Raw genomic sequence first — 23,345 nt, 5'->3', positions numbered from 1 at the left:
AGCCAACCAGCTTGTACTCATCCAGGGGAGAGATGAGGTGGCCTGAATACATGTTGGTGGGGTCAGAAGGAAGTGGGAAGAGTTTGGAGATACAGGAAGACAAAATTGACTGAAGTGCCATTTTGTTCTCCTGAAAGAGAGTGTTTTCTCCAGGGGTGAGAGTGGCTGCAGTATGTAGAGGAAGATGAGACAGGGATGGTGGGACAGTGACCAGTAAGAAGGAACCCCCAGGGTCACACAGTTCCTGTAGGTCAGGGCCCATAGGAGTCTCCATCCAGGCAAATGCAAGAATCAGGAAATTGTGTTTCAAAGGCCCAGGGTTGAACAAGTTTCTGATGTAGAGACAGCAGTGGGGTGGAGGGTCGGAGCGTCAAGAATTCAGGTGGTTGGCAAGAAAGTCAGCTAAAGCCCACTTAGAAGTGCAAGGAAGCCTTAGTGCTGGTTCATGATTCTGACTGAGCAGGGTTCTCTGAACTCTCTATGAGGGTAGGAGTGCTCTCGGCTTCCTACTGAGGGCAGGAGACTGGATAAGTAAGGATTCCCACCAGTTTTTCCCATTCTCAGGATGCAGATGTGGGTGACATATGGCTCTTCAGAGGTGACTCAGCTGTACCAGTATGACAAAAAAGCCATGTGTCCCAAAGTATAGTTCTGTGAATACTATTCAAGAAGGGGAGGGGTGCCTGGTGGCTCAGTCAGTTGAGAGTCCAACTTTGGCTCAGGTGGTAATCTCAAGGTCTGTGAGTTCAAGCCCTGCATCAGGCTTTCTGCTGTCAGCGCAGAGCCTGCTTTGGGTCCTCTGTCCCACCCCCCTTCTCTCTGCACATCCCCTGCTAGCTCTCTCTCTCTCAATAAACAAACATTAAAATAAAGAAGGGGACGTAGTATATTCCATTGCCCAAATGTATTTGTTCACAGAACCTTTTTCTCACAGAGCATCTCACAGAATGGGAAGGTCAGAGAAGGTGGCTTTTCAGCTGCAACTTGAAAAGTATGTTGGAGTCTGCCTGTTGGATAAGCAGCAGCTGGGGGAAGTTTGGGAAGGGGTGGAAGTGTGCTCCAGGCACCATAATTGGCTCAGAGAGATGAGCACACTCACACATCACACAGGATGTGTTTCACTGGGATGTGAATCACTGCTGTGAATGGAAAGTCTTTGGGCCTGTGGAAGAAAATGTCTGACGCAGGAATGAGTGAAAAATATGGAAGCATGGAGCTAAGATTAGTCTATGGGAGTTGGCTAACAATGAACAACATGGAATTTTCACATCCTTTGCAAAGCCAGGGGAGAGGGAGCATTACCTAAGATGGAAAGAGTATCCCCTGGGCCTATTTGGGTTTGAGGTTTTTTCCTTGACCAGTTGGATGAATGGTTTATTGGCATTCTGTGCAAACAGATTAAAGTGAATTTGTTTATGGCTTTCAACCCTAAAATGACAAAGTTCCTTGTTGGGGATTTATGCTTCACGAAGAGGCTGCGACATGCTGTTATAATAACAAAGTGACCATAAGAGGGCGCCAAAGACAAAAGTATGTTGCTATTTTCTGGCGGAATGAATTCAACAGAGCACTATCTTAAAATAGGGCATGAAAGGGAAGGGGAGAGATCTGAAGAGGGCAAGGAGAAAAAAGAAGAAAGGATAAACTCACTGACAGAGGGTTACAGATTCATACATAGTCTTGGTAGCAAAGTGGGAAAATATAGAACAAAACAAAATCTACCCATTATTCAAGTAGAGTCTGCTTTAGAAGATTTTAGAAAGAGACTTAAATATATATATCTTTCCAGAGTATAGTTTGTGTTTTGCCTCCAGACCCTGAAAGCATTTGTGGGTGAATAGGCCTCTCCTCTTTGAAGACAATGTCTGTCTTTCTCCAGGCTCTAAGTGAAGATAATCCCTTCAGTTGGTGGGTCAGGACAGACTGAAACCGGGAGAAAGGACATTTCTTCCTGGGTTGCTTCTTAGGGGAAAGATGAAATTCTATTTCAATATATTTAAATTGTCCAGGAGCCACTTAAATAGTAATACTTGTTCTTTGTTTTTCAAATTACTGAGGCACATCTCAGGCCTCTCAGCTTTTATTTCTGTGATGTTAACATGTATAAGCAATACCCATGCATTGAAAGCTTTAATAGAATCATAGGACTTTAAGACTTATTCAAATTATTTAAAAATGCCTGTTTGGATGATGAAAAATTAAATGTTTTTTACCTCTCCTTTCCCAGTAGTTTATATTTATGAACAGCTAAAATGCTAACCTTCATTAAAATAAATGGATTTCAAAAAATTCTATGATTCGTGACAGACTATTTGGAATTTTTATTAAATAACACAGGAATTTATCTTGAGTTTTTTTTTTTTTTATTTTATTTATTTTATTTTTTTTAGCCCAGGAGTATAACGCAAGAATTGCTCCTTTAAGGAATTGGAGCTCTTTCTCTGGTGCCACATCTCCCAGTGAAAGCAGAGGAATTCAGCTTATAAATAACCATCCATTAGGAAGTCCCAAAGACCCTGAAAACCTTATGCTGTCTGGTCTTCTTTGGATACCTAGACAACTTTAAATAGATTGACCAGAGACTGTAAACTAATTTGTCAGATTGGGAGACTGGTTTCTAGAGTGAAAACTTGTGCCTCACTGACCATATATTTTTTCTTTTCTTTTTCCTTATTGGTGAGGGTGTTAAAAAAAGTTGTATGGGTGTGATGCTTGCTTAAGCTTAAAAAGATCCCACTAAACAATAAATCTCTGATAGTGCTTAACATTGAATGCTGTTTCCATGGAACTGAGGAAGCCGTTTTTATACAAGAGAGGAACCAGGCACAGAGATAATAAACAAGGTTAGGGATAAATGAGTACCTCATGAATACATAAGTGCTAAAAGTGGGGATTTTGTGGGATCAGTGTTTTGACGCATCTGTAATAGATGCATCAGAAAGATGAAGGACAGGAAACTCTTCAGGTTTGTGGAGGATACCAAATGCACAGAATCCTCACTGGGCTGAGAGTCAAACACTCTCAGCAGGGAATAGAGGAGACAGAATCAAGTGGGGAGAGAGAGAGGGAGAGAAAGAGAGAGAGAGAGAGAGTTTAGAGACCTCTGTTGTTGTGGACCAGGAGTAGATGTGCCAAGTTCAAAGTTACGAATGAGGTGATGCAGCACCGGTGTGATAAAGCCAGGGAGTGGCTGTGAGGGCTGTGTGAAAACCTAACTCATTAGTTAGCCATTACTGCCAGATAGGGGGTCTGCTCAGCCTGGGTTCCAGAGGGCTGCAGGTTAAGTTAATCCTTTATGTGCTGAAAGTTCTGTGTAAACCTTCTACAATAGATTCTTTTCGATAAGATGCTTTTCAGGCTTCATAGAGCGTATGAAAAACAAGAGAGTATTTTCTTTTTCGCTACGTTCATGAGCATCTCTGAATGTGCTGCTTCTCTTGCATTTGGCTGGAGTGCAACAAATACTAGGCATCCTTGGAAAAGGTCAAATGGGTTCTGCTGTCCGCAGGAGGCAGGTAGAATATGACCCTGAATCCTCTGCTGGGTTGTTCAAACTATTTTGTCTCTTTTGTTGTTGTTGTTGTGATCATGTGTCTTCTCCTTTTTTCCCCCTTCCTCTCTTCTTCTTTCACAAAATATATGAAATGTATCGAAAAGAACTGAAATTACCTTAATAAGTATTTTTATACTCCCCACTGAGATTTAGCAGTTGGACATTTTGTTATGTTTGTGTCAGATTATTTTTTAAATACATAAAACATTACGCATTCGATGGAGGACTCTTTGTTGTGTCTTAAAACCCTTTCCTCCCTCTTCCTCCTTCCTTCCTTTCCCCTTTGCCAGAACTAACCACTTTCTCAAAGTCTGTGCATATTCCTTCTGTCTGATGTTATGTTTTCACTGCATTGTATATATTTCTTTCAAAAAGTAGTATATTGCTTTTGTGGGAGTATTTCTAAAACTTTACATAAAGGTATGCTATATGCATGATTCTGCAGACTGCTCTTGTCATTCATTCAGTGTTATGTTTTGAGGCAGTGTCATGGTGATATATTTAGCTTTAATTTATTCATTTTAACGACTCCTTTGTATTTCATTATTTAATATAGCAAAATTAGATAATCTAGACACCTTTTGGTGGACACTTAGATTATTTACAATTTCTCATTACTTACAAGCAATGCTGCAACAAAATGTTCTTGTATCACTCTTGGTGATTCTCTTGAGCATATGGCTAAGGATTTTCCACCAGGACATTAGCCACTAGTCACACTGTGCTGTTGAGCACTTGGAGTGTTGCTAGTCCAAATTGGGCTGTGCCGTGAGTGTAAAATACACGCTGGGTTTTGAAGTTTTAGTATAAAAAAAGGAATGTAAAATCTATATTTTGAAAATATTGATTATATGTTGGAATGATATCTTAGATATACTGGGCTGAGTAAAATAAGGCATTAAAATGAATTTTACCTGTTCCTTTTTTTAGTGTGTCTACTAGGAAATTTAAAATTACACATGGAGCTTGCATTTGTGGCTCACATACTTCTATTGGTCAGGTTACTCTTAGTAGGTTTCTAGGGTTTGGGTTTTGTATATTTTTCTCATTTTCTTTCCCATTCCTTCTTTTTGCTCTTAATGGCACTTGATTTTTAGAGTCTGTGTTTACCTATGAAGGAGCACCTTTCATTGCCAGCTCACCAATCATGTCATTCTTTCTGTAATCTTTCCTCTCAGGCTCTCTCTGGCTTCTAATTTCTGTCTGTGCAGGGTGACTGCTAGGGATACTTGGATGTTTTCAGATACTCTGGATGGCTGAGGGTGTTTGATGTTTGACTATCGGATAAGAGGGGTGTGACTTCATTATTTATGGAGTTTTGGGGTTATCACAGCACTCCATTATGCCTTCTTAAAATTACTGGCTTGAGATTCTTCCTGAGGACACAGATTTAGCTCTAAGCTATCACACCCAAACTTATAGTATCTGTGAGTCAGCTTCTCTACCCAAGAAACTGAATAAATCTCTGAAATGCTAATCCATCTTTAAGGAGCCCAATAGTCAGAGTTTCAAGGCAGAGGTTCCCCTCCCTTTCTCCCCCACGAACCCTTGCCATTATTCTCTCTAAGAAGGCAGGGATTTGAGACACTCTCAATCCTGCTTGAGACAGGGATTGGGTATGCACCATTCTCACTGCTATCACAGCAGCCTAAAAGATGGCAGCTAAGCCAAGCTGGAAGGAGCTTCTGTTCCCTATAGTGGTGGCTCCCCCATGTGTGACACGGCTCTGCTCTCTTAGCTTCACCATTTCCAATGAGAAAATAAATTGCCTCTGTGCAGTCGCATGCAAAGTAGAGAGTCCTCTTAGCTGGCTAGAGCCGGGAGGTTGATAGAGAGCCGGAGTTGTGCGCACCAATTGTTAGTGGGTAGAGCTAGGGACGATTTTTCATTGTCTGCTGAACTCTGAGCACACCCTCTTGGAGTGGGTCTCAAATTTGAAAACAAATCTTCCCAGTGGCTTTTCCAGCCTGCTTGATTTTAGAAGGATGGAGCTGTTGTCCAAATTTTTCAAAAATCCACAAAGTTGAATGACACAGCTTATATTTTAGCAGAAATATTTAACACTGCTATCTACCAAGGCTTTGTCTGCACAAAGGGAGAGGCTGTGCTGTAGTTAAATGTGGGTTTCGTGGTTAGGCAGAGCTAGATTTGAACTGTGATTCAACCACTCATTAACCCTGCGGGCTTGGATGAGGTATGACCACCTAAGACCACCATAAACCTCATTTTCTATGGCTGCAAAATGGGGACAACAGTAGCACTTTTTAAAATTTCTCTGTTACTGGAACGATGGTAACTATTATTACAACTATTATAATGCAGACCAATTTGCAAAGATACAGTTGAATCACACAAGTGGTTGCTTTGGGAACCAATTGGTTGTACAGTTGGCTTTAACCAGTTGTTTTCAGTCTAACTCTGAGATGTTTGCTTTATGCTTGAGTCAATTTTTCCAGAAGAACGATTTTCACATGGGTACCGTGTCCCCACCTCTAGAGATGCTTAATCAGGATTTTGAGAAAATATGGCCCCACAAAATCATATTACATTTTATATCATGATTTAAATTTTGACAATAAAAACTTGTTTTTATAAAAACAAAACTTATTTTTATTCCACACTAATTGTGGTCAGAAAGTACGACAAAATCTTGACTGGTGGGGCTATGCGGAACATAGATTCTAAGAGTGGTCTTCAAGGTGGGGTGAGACAGGTATGTGTGAGATTTTTGTGATAAACACAAAACTGCTTTAGACCTGAGTGATTCTCCACTTCATCTATATTTCTGCAATTCTGTTACCTGCCACTAGATGCATGTGAGTGCCATTAACCATCGCAATGATTATAATCAGGATAATAAATCTGTTCCTGGCTAATTTGCTTGTTGTACTTGTTTTATGAAAATATAATTTAATGTAATCTATTGATTGTGGTTATAAGAAAATTCTGTGCAAGATGGAAAAAAAGAGTTGGAGCTAGGCCACACATTTTCCAAGAGCACGATGTCACTTTGAATGGGGTAAAAATTGGTGATTGGGAGGCAAAGAAAAAAAAGAAAAAATCTAACACTTTTTAGGTATCCCGTACAGATATGTATGTATATGTAAACAGGTAGACAGCATATCTATGGTATTAAAATGTAATGGGAGAGCTATTAAGGAAAAATACCTAAAATGGCTGCATAGAGAGATGATAATAGAAAAAGGCTGAGGAACATGGCCTCGCTTCATGTGGTTCATCTGGGCTGATTCTGGTCTGGTGAAGTGATGGATTCTCTAGACCCAAAGATTCACTCTCAGCTTTCCTTGGGAGACCCCTGAACATGCTCAACTCCCCCACCAGGCCTTCTGCTTGGAGGGGCCTAGAGGAAAATCCTCTAGCAGCTTTTATACTCCATAAACACATTACCTTAATGAACCTGCTTGCAACAGCTGCCTTACCTCATTTTCTTTCTGCTCTTCAATTTGGCCTTCAATACCTATCCCTTTTACACTTCTCCTGCTGTTGCTATTTACTTCTAAAATAAGAGAGAGAGAGAGTCCCACTGATGGGTGAATCTCAGTTGTGCCCCTGACTCTATGACTCTTAACTTTCAAACAGGATATAATTAGTTGGGTGGGTGAGTTACTATATTAATCCAGGTTATAGGCTGTTCTTTCCATTCACACAGTCGTCTTTACCCAGGGCCGGTCTCTGCAGGAAAAGGAGCCAGTTGCTGCCTGTGGGGCTGGTGCTGTGTGTTCCTTCCCTCCTCATGGCCAGGCAGAACTGATCCTGCCTTCCCTCCTTCCACTACAGGATTTTATTTAGGCCTCTGATGTTTTTGTTCTTATCTCACTATACGCAAATGATGCCAAAAATCACACATGGCCCTAAATCTTCATTTCTTGGGCTAAAAAATGTCCATTTCCATGATTACCTGTACTTTTTTTTAAACTAGTAATATTTCAGTGAAGTTTAAAAAACCTGCAATAATCAAATAAATAGAGACGAGGTGCCTGGGTGCCTCAATCAGTTAAACATCTGGCTTTTGGTTTTGGGTCACGTCATGACCTCACAGTTCATGAGATTGAGCCCTATATTGGGCTCTGTGCTGACAGTGTGGAGCCTGCTTTGGATTTTCTCTCTCTCCACCCCCCCTTGCCTCTCCCCTGCTTGTGTGTGCATGCTCTCTCTCGAAGTAAATAAACATTAAAAAAAAAATAGAGACAATAATGACGAACAAGTAGATAATGAAAGATATTTTTTAGTTTGGCAACATTGGGGATGTGTAATTTTACTTTCCCCTGGTTGTTTTATACTCTCTTCACAATTTATTTTTGTCTCTGTTTTGGGGACTTGCAATGTAACACAGCCTTCTGAGGTAATATACGATTATGCCAGAGAAGGTCAGCACACAGGACATGGCACAAGGATGCTCCAAAGATCAGATGCTCCTGGAATTAGGCCAGGAAGGGGCAGCTTTTGCAAGAGGAAGACAGGAAGTAATCCCATCCGCTGGTTGTGTCTGATTCAGGCACAACAAATGGAGTCCTTTCATCCAACAGGATAAATGGCTGAATGACTTGGAACTCATTTTTTTTTTTTTTCTTTTTTTCAACGTTTTATTTTTATTTTTGGGACAGAGAGAGACAGAGCATGAACGGGGGGGGGGGGGGAGGGGGTGCAGAGAGAGAGGGAGACACAGAATCGGAAACAGGCTCCAGGCTCTGAGCCATCAGCCCAGAGCCTGACGCGGGGCTCGAACTCCCGGACCGCGAGATCGTGACCTGGCTGAAGTCGGACGCTTAACCGACTGCGCCACCCAGGCGCCCCAGAACTCATTTGTTAATATAGGAGAGGTGAACATAACCCATGAGAGAGACCTCCAGGATCCTAGGAATGCCTGTCATTGGGGAGCTTCTTTTAGCTGAGCCACTAGATTTCCATGTGGCTTTGTGCTAGGGAATGCAGAGAAAGGTATTTCTTTGTCCAGATTTGATGATTACTTGCATGTATAATTTTTGCTGCTCTCTTCAGACAGAAACACAAATGGAGGTATAAATGTGTTCTCATAGTGTTAGATGCTTTTGCACATGCTGTTTCTTCCACCTGGAATGGCCTATTCCCACTTGAGCAACTGGTAATTTGATTATTTGGTGAAGTTTGATGTTTCAATTTACATTCTCCTGATAGTGCATATGTTTATCAGCCATTTGAGTTTTCCTTTTATAGAACTGACTTTTAACTATTTCTAGTGGATTATTCTTGTACTTTTCTTTATATATTACTCTTTAATATCCTGATAATAGTCATCTGTTGGTTATATATACGGCAAATATGTTGTGTAAAATATGGCATATTAGAAAATTAATGTTAAGATTATTTTATTTTTTAATTTTTAAAGTTTTATTTATTTAAGTAATCTCTATACCCCATGTGGGGCTCAAACTCACAACCTTGAGATCAAGAATTGCATGTTCTCCTGACTGAGCCATCCAGGTGCCCCATGATTAATTATTTTATAATAATAAATTATATTACTTACATAATTGTCACATGAGACACAATTTTAGCCTGTGAAATATATTCAATTTTATAAGAAAATGCCAAGCTCCTCTCAGAGAAGTTTTATCATTTTTCACTTTTGTCAGCAACAAATGAGAATTCCATTTGCTTCAAATCCTTGTCATCACTTGGTATTGTTAGTTTTTAATTTTAGCCTTTCTGGTGAGTATGAAGTGGTATATCATTATGATTTTAATTTGCATTTTTCTGATGACTAATAATATTAAGCACCTTTTTATATGCTAATTGGCCATTTGGATAACTTATTTTGTTAAGAAAAAGAATTTTTAACTGTTAGAACATCCTCTTGTATTGGAATAAACTACTTACTCATCATCAATTTTTTCGTACTCTTAATTAACTTTGCCAATATTTTATTTACTATTTTTAAACCTTTTTTTTTCCAAAGAGAGATTAACCTATAATTTTTCCGTCTTGAAATCTCCTTGTCCTGTTTTGTATCAAGGTTATATAAACTTCATTAAATGAGTTGAGCATCCTTCCCTTTTTTCTACTCTTTGGTACATTTTGATAAGGTAAGGATTATCTGTTTCTTGAAAGTTTGATAAAACTTAATTGTAGAACTGTCAGGGCTTGATGCTTTTACTGATTATGGTTCTAATTCAGTATTCTATTTCTTCTTTAGACAAGTTTGGCAATTTATCTTTTTCATGTCATCTCAATTTTCAACCAACTGGCATAAAGTTTTCTATAGCATTTCCTTTTGATTTTTAAATATCTATTGAATCTGTGTTTTTTTAAGGACTTTTAGTATTAGTTTTGTGTTCTTTCTTTTTTTTTAAAAAAGTTGTTTATTTATTTTGAGAGATAGAATGAGCAGAGGAGGGACAGACAGGGAGAAAGAGAATCCCAAGCAGGCTCTGTGCTGTCAGTGCAGAGCCTGATGCAGGGCTCAGTCTCATGACTGTGAGATCATGACCTGAACTGAAATCAAGAATCAGACGCCTAGCCAACTGAGCCACCCAGGTACCCCATGTGCTTTCTTTTTTATTTTTAGTTCCTTTGTCAGTCTTGTCAGAGATTCGTCCATTTTATTGCTCATTCTACTTTCTTTTGTTGTCAATTTCATTAATTTCTTTAATTTATTACTATTAATTTTATGATTTGTTATTTCTGTCCTTCTACACTTTGATTTTACTTGTTTCTTCTAATAACTTCTTACGGTGGATGCCCACTTTGTTACATTTCTATTTTTCTCTTTTTAAAAATATGCATTCAAGACTACAAATTTTCCTCTAAGTACCTCTTTAGGTATATCTCACAAATTTTTATATGTAGCTTTTCCATCATTTACTTGTAAATGTTCTATACTTTGTTGTGACTCCTTTGTCCCATGGATTATTTAGAAGTGTCTTTTATAAATTTCCAAATTCATGGGTCTTTTCTTCCAGTGAGGTCATCTTTTCTTATGAGTTCTAATCTTAGTGCATTACAGACAGAACACATGCTCTCAGTTGGTTGATTTAAATGACACAGGTATCAGCCTTTGGCTCTAGAATCTAAATACTTCAAAATCAGGATTAGTAAAACCAAAGACAATAAAGAGATCAGACGGAATTAGTTCTTTGAAGAAGCCCCACAAAGGAAGAAGAGTCCTTCTGTGATGTTAATTCAGTAGTGAGACTGGGTTCAGGTCTCTGAAAACTATGGGGAGTCTTATTTGAAATCTCTGGATTCCTGGTGTAGATTCTTTAGGCATGAAGGCAATTCTGCCCATCACAGTCTGAGTAACTGAATATTAAAATGGAAGTTTTAGCTGAAACTCAAAGACAATGAGTGAGAGATACCATAGCAAGGGACCAAACATGATACAAATTTTCAGAGAAAATGTTAAAAATTAGTTTCTCTTAAATATACATTTACACTAGGGATAAAAACAGTTGGGTTTTTGGAGATTAGAGAGAATTTGTGAGAATTTCTTTGGTAAGATCTTCATTGTGAGTAGCCCCTGTCCTCACCATGGGAGCGGTGACTTATGCCTGATTTTGCCTCAAGCCTAGAAAAAGGAACATCAGTGGGATTACTCAGAGTTTCTATGACCTCATGACAGTGGCTTTGGGGCTGGCTCCCACTGGGTAAATCTCAAAAGAGTGAGAGATGGGCTGGCTAGCTAATGGTGGATGACTTGAGGTGGTGTCCATGTTGGGATTCCCTTGTCAGGGCAGAGGGGCATGAGTGTTTCTTAGACGACTGCATGTGTATGCAAGAGCTGAGTCTCACCCACTAGGGACTTCTGGAAGGGTCAATGAGACCCAGGTGACAGAAACTGGAGGCAGACTGCCCAGGGTTTGTGGACACAGGAAAGTGACCAACTGGACTAGAGGTGGATTTGCTTGGGTCAAGGACATTGCAGGGGAGAAATCAATGGGGAACTCTGAATACGTGTGAAAGTGCTTCACAGGCATATCAGGGTAGTATATGCCATGAGTAATAACTATGGAACTTAGGATAGTGCCCCTCACCCTTCTCCCTAGGCCCCCATTCTTGGAAAGTCAGAAACAGGAACTGGGAATGAGAGACATGAGCAAGGAAGATGGAAGTCAACTATTCCCTCTTCCCAGGTAGCAAGCCAGTGCTGGGGAGAGAAAGAGCAGCTGTAGCCTAGAATGAAGGTAGAAGTTTTGACTATACATGGGACTAGACATCCTAACTGCCCTTTTGAAACTGTGCCTGTAGTCCTCTTTTTCTTACAAGTCATTAGAAAAGTCATGGAGCCAGCATGAGTTTTATACAGGGGCAGAAGTACTTACTCTACTGGTAAATTTTAAAGGGATACAGAAAGACAAAATAGAAATGCTTTGTGATTGCATTCCACGTGTTCTGCTTATTCAATGTGTTGCTTTTATCCAATATAAAGTGGAATTCTTGAGTCTCTCAGAAAATTATTGCTTGTATAGGGCTGCAGTGTGAAGAGGCTGATGACCAAAGAGGATAATAGGGTGTAAGTAATAGTATCAGCCTTGGCACATTCTCTTTTCATGTGTATCCTTAAGGAGGTAAACTATTAGACATCTTTTTAAGAATCTTTCTGCATAGTGCTTGCCTTGAGTAACATGAGGACCTGCTAGACCATGACTGGTTATCGAAGAAGCTACCTGATGCTCCTGAATCTTTACCTCCAAGAAGAGGCAGGGCCCTGCTCCTGGTTTCTGTGTGAGGATATAGGATCAGGGTGACCTGGGTTATCGTGAAACACCATTGTCATGCTAATCACTGAAGGGGCCTTCCCCCCCACCCCCATATGCCCACATGTGTATATGGATCATTGTACTTACCACATCACATTATAATTATCTGCTTATGCACTGCATTAATCTGGTTGGCTGCAATAACAGAGTATCACAGACTGAGTAGCTTAAACAACAGAAATCTATTTTCTCTCAGTTTTGGAGGCTGTAAGTCCATTGAGGCACCAGGATTGGTTTCTGGCAACATGTTTCTCTGGTTTGCAGATGACTGCCTTCTCATTGTGTCCTTACATGGTGTTTCCTTTGTGTGCTCTCAGAGCAGGAGAGCTCTGGTGTCTCCTCTTCTTATAAGGACACCATGTTTATCAGGTTAGGGCCCCACCCTTGTTACCCAATTTAACTGTAATTATTACTTTAAAGGCCCTATATCTAGATATAGTCACATTTGGGGTTAGTGCTTCAATATATGAATTTTCAGGGGACACAATTCAGTCCATAGCATGCATCATTCACTACCATAAGATTGTGAGCTCCTTGAAGATAGAGACACTATATTATTTATCTTTGGATCTCTAGTGCTTAGTACAATGCTTAGCACATCACAGGAGCTTAATCAATGTTTGCATGTTTGCTGGCCTCATTTCCAGACTCTCTGTTTTGTTCTCCATGTGGGTGTCTTCTCCTCATGTCCTTGCTTTGTGTGAACTCTTGTCATGGACAAGCATTTAAACCAAGTGTGGTGGTCATTGCTATTGTTCACCAAATACCTCTGGCTTCCTATTTTCTGGGAACCTATTAGGACTGTATTTATTGAGCCATTTGTGATTGGAGCCTTGGATTAATACTGGACAAAGAGTTGTGAGTGAAAGTGATAGGAGTCACTTTCAAGCTGGGGCATTTAAATGATGGCATGAAGCCCTTCAGAGATCTCTTGCCTTCTCCTATGTTGGCCAGCAACACTCCTGATAGAGGCTTCTTCATCAGCCTGCATCCTAGAATGAAAGAGACACGAGGTAGATCTCTAGCCAACCGTGGTTAACATGTAGTTGACTAACATATGTGTTATTGTTTTAAACTATTGAGATTTGGGAGTTGTTATTATAGCACAAAGTAGCCCATTCTGATCAATACACTGTCTCATCCCCTTCAGCCCCTTGTACCATCCAGACAATTCAAGGGTACATTTAACTAATTTCATATGATGTTTCAGTCAAAGGAGAAGGCCTCCCTATCATACTCTTTCAACATATTGAAATCCCACTCATTCTTAAGCCCAGATTAAATTCCTTCTCCCTAAAACATTCCTTTGCCATACTCCATTGGAGTCTGTCTTTCTCTCTTCAGGATCCCACATGACTTTATACTCATTCATACTTGAAGTGTGGTAGTTTGTATAATGGTCTGTTTCCTCTACAATATTGTATTCTCCATGAGGGTAGTGATCCTGATGTGTGTGTCTTTCCTCACAACTACTAGAAAACCTGGTGAAGGATGGTGTAACTGAATTGAGGCTTTCCTTCTACATCCACTTCCAAGAAATGGTGGTGGTAGTGGGTATTCTAGCTTCCTGAACTGGAAAGAACATGGAATTTGGATTCATACAGATGAAAGTTTTAATTTTTAGCCCTGCTACGTACTAGCTGTGTAGCCTTAGACAAGTCACTAAACCTTTCTGAGTCTTGGTTTCCTCATTTGCATAATGGGTAATTCTTGTATTATAGGCTTGCTATGAAGACTAGATAGCATATGTCAAACACCCAGCAGTGTCCAGTATAGTTCAGGTGCCAAGCAGTGCTAGCTCCTTTTCTTCTTTAATTAGTCCTTTTGGGAAAGCAGGGTTAGAAGCTGAGTGAAGGTGGTCTCTGACAGGTTGTGGAGGAGACATTCTAGAACACCTAACCCTTGTAGTTTTCCCCTAGAAAGATATTTGGAGATTCTATAGAATCTTTTTCATTTTTTCCCTCTATTTTTAGGCATCCCTAAACCTCACACCTAAGCCCATTAGTGAGGAGTAATATATGACAATAAGATATTTAAGTGGATTGCATTGGTTTATTGCTGTTTTAACAGGACATTTTATCTAGAAAGTTCCTGGTTGTGGGATCTTTCTTGTCCTGATAAATTCATCTTTGTACCATAGCAGAAAGTCCCTTGCATTAGCCAGCAGTCTTTCAGTTATAAGTGGAGAAAGCCACAATCAATTTGGCTTATGCAGATAGGGGGGTTTATTGGCCCATTGAACTGAGAAGTCCAGAGGTAACCCTGGACTCAGGCTCACTTGGATCCAGGTGACTGTTAGTTGTCAACAGAACTTTCTCAGATGCAGTTTCTTAGCTTTGCTTCTTTTTTCTCTTGGCCTCATTTTTTTTTCCTTCTCAAAATAGACATGTTTCCCCTTTACTTCTCTCAAGCAAAGTGGTGGAAGTTCCTGTCTTACTTCCTTCCAGCACTATGACCCTCAAAGCAAGAAACAGTTTATCTTAGTGGCTCTACCAGAAAAGTCCTGGTGAAGAATCTAATTGGTCATCTGTGTCACATGCCTATTCCTGAGCAAATCAGCATTGTGGGTTAGAAGGTAGGTGGGAATTCTGATTGACCAGACTATGTTTCAATCCCATGCCTGTGTGGATGGGGGAGGAAGAGGGAGTTCCTTGTGATTGACAGCCTCTCAGGTCCACATAGGCTAGGGAAGGATGTCTCCAGAGGAAGAGACTGGCCAGGCAAATAAATATGGTGATTTATTATACAGAATGTCTCAGTTTCCACAGTCCTTATCCTTTATTATTATTTTTTTCTCTAGAGGGCTCCTTTCATTAAGTGTTTTCCTCACATGTAATACGGTTTCCTCCACTGTTGTGTTTAATTAGAATTAAAAGACCTCTTAACCTTTCTCCCATATGTAAGTTCGAATGGTGAACGCTCAGTGGATTCCTTGGGAATGTCTCTGTAAGGAAATAATGAATATGATAACATCATCTGAACTATTAGTATGATTAGTTGCTCCTTTCCTAGGCATTTTCTCCAGGATTGAAAAGTATGTTGGGTGATGAAACTTCAGACTTCACCCAGGTAGTGAGGGAGACAAGCACTGCTGCTTCTGGGGAGCTTGTGGTAAGGCTATGACTTTAAAAACATGATATTGTGCTTTGGTAACCTAGCTGGAGGGCCAAAAATTTATATGTATCATTCCATAATGGACACCTTGTGAGGCTCCAGTCTTGTAGTTGTTGTTATGGGTCAGATTTTGTGGAATAAATTGATATTATGATTAGAGACCAAAATGTGCCCAAATTTTGCCCTGCCAGTCACTCCCTGTGATGGTTAATTTTGTGTGTCAGTTTAGCTGGGCAAGGGATGAAACATTATTTCTGGGTATGGATGTGAGGGTGTTTCTGGATGAGATTAGCATTTGGATCAGTGGGTTCAGTAAAGTATGTTGCTTTCCTCAGTATGGATGGACTTCATCCAATCCACTGAGGACTTGGACAGAACAAAAACGTGGAGGAAGGAGAATTTGTCCCCTTTTGTTTCCTGCCTTACTGTTGAATTGGGATATCTCCTCTTCTTCAGTCCTTGGACTAGGTTTTAAACTCATTGACTCCCCTGGTTCCAGCTTTCCAGGTTCCCTAGCTTGTAAACAGCATATTGTGGGACTTCTTAGTTTCCATAATTATGAGCCAATTCTTCGTTATCTATCTGTCTGTCTATCTATCTATCTATGTATCTATGCTTCTCTCTGTATATCTCTCTCTGTATTTCCATCCTGCTGACTCCGTTCCTCTGGAGAACCTTATCCTTAGGACACCATAAGTAGCTGATATCTCCATTCAGGTTCTCTGGAAAAGGCTTGGTTAAAGCATATTGCATGGGCCTGAGACCTAAGTGGGTATCTCCATGTCTTCCAAGAATAAAAATTTTGGAATTCTTACTACCCTCTGGTTGGCCACATGGAGAAATGAAATGGAAGATGTGTTGAGGGATGGATATAGTCAGATCTGTAGAACAGGCTGGAACTCATTCTCTTCTTTCAGCTGTGTGTGAGAAGGAAGAGAAAAAGAAATAATAGGGCTCTTTTGTGGCCCTGGCAAGATTTCTGGTTCTTCTACATCAAGAGGAGGATGCAGGAAAGTGAGTGCAGCCCTTTAAGCTTCCGTGGTCTCACCCATGGTAATTATTGCTTAATCAATGTCTGGACTAGTGACACATCATATCGGTACACCTTCTTGGAAGGGAGCAAATAACTGAGACCCCACAAGGCCGAATTAGATCTGGCAAGGGAGAGGGATCTGAAATAATTTTTCCCCAGGACTTTATTTTGTTCCACGTTCTGGCCTAATTAAAAAATCTAAAAACATTGGGTTGTTGGCCATCTCAGACCATTAAAAACATAACCAAAAAATTTACCTACTGCTGACATATATACAAAAGACAATAGTGAGCCAGTTCAAGCATTTTATCTTGAATAGGCATGTCTTTAATAATGTAATGTAAGCTTTTTTGACAAAACCCACCTTCTACAAAATTGTATATGAGAAATAACAAGGATTATGGGAAAATAGAGTGAGAAACAGACCACTCAAAACTTTGTCACCGTAACACTGAAAAGCAGTTGCAACTCTAGTAAAAATATTAGCACAGTGAAAAAGACATGTTAAATCCCTGAGATGTGAAAAATACTGCAGCAAATGTAGGCCTTACCCTAAAAAAATGCTCAATGGAAATACAGATAAGGAAGTGCTGAGGATGATGGGTTGCAGAAACAAGGGAAAATAAAGGTGGAAAGAAGCCTGCAATAGCACATCTGAGACAGAGGAGGTAGTCTTACTGACTTCAGAAAGAACTTCGGATGAATGATGGGTATCATGTAAGATACCTAGCTTACTACATTTGCTGAGACACATGAAAATGTTGGCAAAAATTGTACATGAATTAACATGACTTCTGTGTTAAATTAACATCATTTCTGTATTTCTCAGTCTTGTATGAACTAATTTGCATGACAGAAAGGTGAGTTGTAGAAGAACATACTGTATTTTTCTGGATACATGCTAATAAATATTTCATAGTTATTTTGAGTTTCATCTATAAAAAACATTTGTCTCAGATTTGTTAAATGAAATAATGCATGTGAAAAATTTAAATAAATGACAAATTGGCGTGCATCTCTTTGGTAATGAGATCTTACAACTTGTTTACCAGTCTTGGGAAAGTTACTTAAATGCTCTTTGCCCCAGTTTTCTCATCTGTGAAATAGGGATAAAAACATCTTCCCTGTAGAGCTGTTATAAGATTAAGTGAGATGATATAAAAAGTACTTAAGACAACTTTGATGTATTTCTTATGATTAGATTATCATGCTATCACTGGAAAACCAACTTTTAAAGTAGACTTAAGCATCTTTCACCACTTTTAAAGGAAAACAAAACCCTCAACCAGATGCCCCTCTAGATCTTCTGAGTTCTGTCGGTGGGCATGGATCATCTTTTGAGGGAAGGGCCAGCCCCATTTCCTTCATCCTCCCTCCATCCTGTAATCTGCAGCTCTCAGGCTTCTCTCTTTTCCTTGCGCAAATGTAGTAACTCTCTTTTATTGTGTGTGAGTATGTTTCCTCAATTACTTATTTAATCTTTCAAATTAGCTCGTTTAATTCTCTGTTGGTAAGTATATTGCTATCTCCAATTGATAAATGGAGCACAGAGAGGTTAGGAAACTTGCTGAAGACGTCCAGTTTGTGAGTGGCATGGCTGAGAGTGAGGAAAGTCTGTCTGATGCCAAGGATGGTAGTCCTAACCTGACCCCATGCAGTGGGGCCAGTTTGGTCAGCACTGTTAATTGGTTTGAGTCACTTCTCTATCTCTGGTGTTATTCTTGAAGTTCTTGGGTAAATGCATCTGGCTGGCTTCTTCTAGAATCCTCCTCAGGGGACTCTGGGAAATGGAGTCTGACTTTGTAGGAGAGAAGCACAGAGACACCTCTGAAATGTTTCCCCTCACAAACAACACTTACGTGGGCTAATAAAATAATTTTTAGGAAACATGCTATCTATTAAGAAGTTATGGGTATAATCATTTAATTCATATCTTCCTTTTTATGAAAGGATGATTCCCAATCCTGGTTTTCTTTTTTTTTCTCTTATCCTCAAAAGTTGGTTTCTTTACTTCCAAAGGAAAAATTTATTATGCATTTTCCTTCATTTAAAAAATATTTAACAACTGATTTGTGTGTTGCATGAAAGTTACACATTTCCTAAGATGCATTTGCTATTTTATTTTCTTTCATTCAAAAATGTGTCAGTAATCTTTTTGTTAACATGAAGATAAAGGATTAGTAATGCAAGATGCAGTTTTCTTGTAACCTTCTTGAAAGCAGACTATAGTTTCTTATCTGGCTCCAACATTCATTTTCCTGAATTGAAAAAAAAAAGCGACTTAAAATGAAATAAACCACATTTGATTCCTAAGAGCATTGCTAGCAGGGAAATGTACTGAGAGAGGCAGACTTGGTTGGATTCCAGAAAGCCCCTCTGCTCCCCAAGTGAGAGAGTTGACTAATTTTGCATTTTAAAGAACAATTTTAATGCAGGAAAGAATTGTGAATTGTCTGTCATTAATCACTAATCAGAAGATATGTATGATTTTATTCCCTGAAAATTCCAGCTCTTAGGAAAAAACAAAACAAAACCCAAAACAATGAGGTGTAAATCTTCAGGTTTTGGTTTAAAATTTCATTTTATTTATTGAGTGCCTCTTCTGAGCAAGGAGCTAAGTAAGTTGCTGAGAACATTCAAAGAGGAAGAAGAAAAGCCCCTGCCCTGGATGGGTTATATCGACTCCCCTCCACCCCTGCTAGTAGAGGAGGGAGGCACATGTGGTGGAAGAAATACTCTTGGTTTTTACCCTCAACTGCAAAGTTCAGGCACAAATAGAGGGTATTAATAGATCATTTACATACTTTATATGTGGTCTGAGATTGCCTCAACCTTCCTTGCCTATCATACATATACCCTTGGCAAGTGTATATGTGGAGGTGGGGACTCAATGTGTATATGTGGAGGTGGTGTTTGAAATGTCACCTGAGCACAGATGGGGACTTGTTTTTTCAGAATCTCTCAGGTCAATGGATCACCTTGAGGGGCGTCCTGAAACCTGTAATGACCCTTCACATGTGCCAGTGCCAAAATGTGAGTATCTAACTTTGACAGAAACTTGTGATTGTGTCACCACAAGGTGTCCAGAGCCAGCCAGGGCATTTCTGGGTGTGTTGCCATCAGACATTCAGCTCAGGCCAGGAAACACCTGGCCTACCTTGTGCCAGACTCTGGGCTGGACCCTGGAGGAACACAGGTGAATGAGATCTTGTTCCTGTCCCCTAGGAAGTACTCCTAACATATACTAAATGTTAAGGTGGGGGTGAGTGCCAGTCCTGAGAGTGTCAGAGGAAGGGCCCACAGATGAACGTGTTGGAGGGGAAGGAAGAGGTGGTCAGGTCAGGAAATGTGAGGAGGCACTGCAGGAAATCAGCATGAAACTTGGCAGAAAGTTCCATGCTGTCATTGCATAGGCCTAGAAAGCGCCTGTGGAATCTGGCAGTCAGGGCCATTGGTGTGCTTTGTGAAAGCAGTTCCAAGACACGATGGGCCAGAGACCAGGTTTAAGCGTAAATGGGAAGCAAAGAAGTGAAAACAAATGGGCAGTCTGAGGGTAGCGTAGGTGGCAAGGAGGGCATGAGAGGAACTAGGGAGAGGGCACAGAGGGAGAGAGACCTTTGGTGCAGCTGGAGGTAAGTAGAGGGAAGGATACTGGAGGGGAGGGTGTTAGACCCAGGTTTGGGGAAGGGTTGGTTTTGTGCAGGAGGAAGGGCTCCTCAGGTCTGGCCACCTGGACCTGTTTGTAGGTGCTGAGTTGGCATTGGGCTGATTCACTCAGGGTGAGCTCCATCTTCTCCGCTAGGGAGGTGAGGCTTTCCACTGAGAGGAGCCAGACAGGGACACTGCTGATGGAATAGGTGGAGTGCAGACCAGGAAGGGGAGCATTTTATCTGCAAATACTTCTGTATGTAATCTTCTAAAATAAAAGACTGTTTTAGAAAACATAACTCTAATATGAGCATTACATCCAAATATAATCAATAATTCCCTAATTTCTATGTGCACATTTTCTTTATTAACTTATACATTTTAAACAATCCCTTTGAAACCCAGTTGTATAACTGGTACTTTGCAAAGTCGCCCTTGTTATCCTGAAATAAAATGATAGATAAGTATGACCTACCTATAGAATAAAAAACAAGCAAAATCCAATACAATGCCCTAACTGAATACAAAAGAGAAATAAAATAAAAGCAACATAAAATTAAACATGTCTTTCAACATTTAAGTAGTTGGACACTATTAATATAGTTCGATGCTTGAACTTTAACACAGAACTGCTATAAAAGTGACAGACTTGAACACAGACTGATATAGAGGTATCGTGTGGTAACCTAATTATTATGAATGACACTGTCACTAGTGACATATGTTTTGGAAATAAACTCTTGAAAAAATTTCTAACAAAATAGGGTACAGTCTTCCCTTAATTTATATTGTTGCTCTTCCTGAAAATTCAGGGTTTATTCAAAGTGTGTAAAAATTGCTTTGTGTTTATATGTAAAATAGAATTAGGCTCTCAGTGCAGATAATTTTAAGTTATTTTTTATTTTACTTAAACAATTTTCATTTATATTTTATTATTATTATTTGCTTTAAAAAACCCAAGTTGGGGCACCTGAATGGCTCAGTTGGTTAAGCGTTCAACTTTGGCTCAGGTCATGATCTCGCAGTTCGTGAGTTTGAGCCCTGCATTGGGTTCTGTGCTGACAGCTCAGAGCCTGAATTCTGCTTCAGAATCTGTGTCTCCCTCTCTTTACCCCTTCCCCAGTTCACACTGTATCTCTCTCAAAAGTAAATAAACATTAAAAAAATAAAAAAAAAAACCCTAACTTTATTGAGGTCTGACTGACATACAAAAAGCTGTAGGTATTTAACGTATATAATTTGATGAGTTTGGAGAAGTATATACTCCTAAAATCATTATCATATACTATACCATAAACGTATCCATCACCTCCAAAAGTTTCCTCCCACCATATAAATGATTTTTTAAACTGCTATGAATGTCTGGGGAAATATTCAAAAGTCATGTGGGATATAGAACAATTCTTTATTGGTAGGACCATCCCATGCATTGTGAGATGACTATTACTTATGCTTCCTGCCCACTAAGTGCCAGATATTTAAAGTGTGTGTGTGTGTGTGTGTGTGTGTGTGTGTGTGTGTGTGTTTAAGTAGGCTCCATGCTGAACATGGGGCCCAATGTGGGGCTTGAACTCATGACCCTAAGATCAAGACCTGAGCTGAGATCAAGAGTCAGATGCTTAATCAACTGAGCCACTCAGGTGCCCCATTCCAGAACTATTTTAGATTAAAGGAGATTAAAGAGACTTGATAATTCAATTATGATCCTTAATTGAATCCTGGATGGAACTCAAAACCAGCTACAAAGAACATTATTGGGATAATTGAGGACATTTAACAAATTATATAATAGATAATAGTATTGTTACATTTCCTGATCACTGGGATAATTATTGTTCTAGTCTTGCAATTCTTCCACAGATTTGAAAGTTTTCGAGATAAAATGTTTTGGGGGAAATGTCCTCACAATTTTTCAAAATTGCCATGGGGGGTAGTACCACTCCCACTGAGAACTGGTGCCATAAGTGATAGGTCCAGAGGGAAGAAGGAGATGGAGTTGGGGAAGAAGGAAGAGGTTAGAAGTGGGAGTGAGGTTCCCTCCCTGGGCACCACCATGGGGTGGACCTAGGAGGGGTACCTAGAAACACCTTTAAATTTGGGTTTCTAAGAATAGTAATGACTTATAACCTATTTATCGTCTAGAACTTTAGAAGTGGTAGCCTGGCTAGTATTTCCCTGGCCACAATGGCAGGAGAATAAAGTGCCCCTTGGAGAGCATCACAAGGAGAAGTACATTAGTGGCTGATAAAAGGTGAAGAGTTCATGCCAGTGGATGCTAACAGATGGGTGAAGTTGGCTGTGGTCCAGAGGTCCCCTCCATGCTCACTCCCACATCCCAAACTTTCTTCAGCGGCTACCCTGAATAAAAAAGGGATACAAAATGGGGGATAGGGTGAGGTGGAAGACAAGGGACCCACAAAACTTGACAGAGTTAAATTTAAAATATTGGAATGATCACTAATTTAAATTTACTTGGGTATGGCTAAATTGTTTGCTGCTGTCAGATGGAAATGGGGGATCAAATTGAACGGAGTTACAGAAAATGAAGTTTCATTTCTTTTGGTAAATATGATTTTGTGGCTTGTAAAAACTTGAATCTGCCAAAGCAGTTAGATCAGCTGTGCCCATGGAATAGAGGATTCAGTTTCTAAATTCTACAGTACGGTTTTATTTATTTTGTTTCATGGTTTACAGTGCTAGTGTTTGAATTCTCAGAGAAGTAGAAAGGTCAGGGGCATCACTGTACATATAGGATGTATCAGAGAGATGACAAGGGAGTGGACAAAGGGTTGTGCAAACATGGAAACAGCGTTTTGATAGAGACAGGGAGCTGCTGGGGAGAAGTCACATCTGAAATTCTGAGTATGGGAAATACCAGAAGTCTTGAGAGTCTCTTTTCCAGTTCTCTAATGAAGAAGAGATGAAGACAACTTGTTCATTTAGTTACAAAAAAACAAAACAAAACAAAAAAAAAACCCTCATACTCCTCAATGAAGCCTGTGGAGAATGTATGGGCTCCTGTAAAATAAAACCCCTGCACCTTCAGCTGGCCCCCTTTGTTTAATCAGAGGATGCCATAGGAACCAGCAAGGGCAGATGGCCGAGATCCTATCGCGGCAGCCCCAGGAATTAGGAACATTAATTTTAAAGGGGGATTAAAGCACAGAAGAACATTTTTAAAACATCATGCATTTTCATAAGCATCTAGGCACACTCCCTGGCTAGATGTTTATGTGATGAT

Source organism: Leopardus geoffroyi, chromosome C2 (assembly GCF_018350155.1).
Source record: "Leopardus geoffroyi isolate Oge1 chromosome C2, O.geoffroyi_Oge1_pat1.0, whole genome shotgun sequence".
NCBI lineage: Eukaryota > Metazoa > Chordata > Mammalia > Carnivora > Felidae > Leopardus > Leopardus geoffroyi.
The sequence above is the reverse complement of the archived record's forward strand: the minus strand, read 5'-3'. Positions refer to the sequence as shown.